The sequence below is a fragment of the Octopus bimaculoides genome, chromosome 10 (assembly GCF_001194135.2).
Source record: "Octopus bimaculoides isolate UCB-OBI-ISO-001 chromosome 10, ASM119413v2, whole genome shotgun sequence".
Classification (NCBI taxonomy): domain Eukaryota; kingdom Metazoa; phylum Mollusca; class Cephalopoda; order Octopoda; family Octopodidae; genus Octopus; species Octopus bimaculoides.
In genome coordinates, this window is record NC_068990.1 from 31,001,421 (window position 1) to 31,002,524 (window position 1,104).

Here is a 1,104-nt window from a genome sequence, read left to right on the forward strand (position 1 = left end):
AACCTTCGTGTTTGGCGTTGAGGTGTTGGTCGAGGGCCATCCTCGCAGCCAAAACGTTGGTTGCGCTGCCAGTTGTAAGTGCCTCTTCTAGTTTCTTAACTAAGTCTCCCTCTACTCTATTTCGATCTATCGCTAGTTCTTTACTAAGCCTAATAGATTCCGATTTAATTGCCATTTTCAGGGCAAACCACCAGCGGTTGTTAACGATGGCTCCTGTTAACGCCCTCTTAATTAATTCCCTAATCAGGTTCCTGTAAACCTGCCGCGTTAAGAGCGAAGCGTTCAGTTTCCAGTAACCGGGACCTTGCCTTTGTGTCTTATCTAGCGTACACGTCACAAATTTGTGATCTGTGTAGTTGACTTACACTATCTCTATCCGCTGTCCTATATAGAACTCTATCTAGATACGATCTCTATATGCGTATCCAAGGTAGCGTTCCAGTCCCCTACTAACGGTAAAGGTCGTGACGTTCCCAGGAAAACCTCTAGACGTCTAAAGAAACCCGCCCGACCCGTTAAGGACGGTGCATACACTGCCATCAGACGGAAAGAACACCCGTTTGTGCCATCGAGGTTCAAGACAACCAGCCTACCCTCCGGGTCTAGGAATATTGGCCTTACTTTTAGGTTCAGACTCTTCTGGAAAAGCACCGCGGTACCACCACAACCCATGTTTGGTAGATAGGGAGAAAAATGAATGTCGAATTGTCCGCCAAACATGGACTTGAGGGCCCGCGGGTTACTGAGTCTGGTTTCACTGATAGCTATGATTTCTATGTTGTGTAACTTGATGTCATTTAGAAGATAGCCTTGTTTCCAAGCTGACGCCAAGCCACGTACATTTACACAGCCTAATTTAAGCATAATTCACATCGAAATTTGTGTTTCATACACAACAGTAAAAGAGACAAGGGAGAAGGTTACTTACTCGTTTCGAAAGTTTTAGCTTCCTCTTCTTTTGAAGTATCTTGGAGGAGGTTTTTGAAGAATTTCTTTGATAAATATTTTTGGAACCCCCCAACCGCATTCGGAAAGAGGGTTTTGAGTGTGTGGTGCTAGGCAGATAGATAGATAGATAGATAGATAGATAGATAGATAGATAGA

The 1,104-nt window shown here is 44.2% G+C and overlaps 1 protein-coding gene across 1 annotated transcript in view; it reads left to right on the top strand.

The window, feature by feature from the left end:
- The window catches only part of LOC106875886 (allene oxide synthase-lipoxygenase protein), a 43,796-nt gene that overhangs the window by 22,245 nt on the left and 20,447 nt on the right, over positions 1 to 1,104 (top strand). The gene's annotated exons all lie outside the window — the stretch shown is intronic.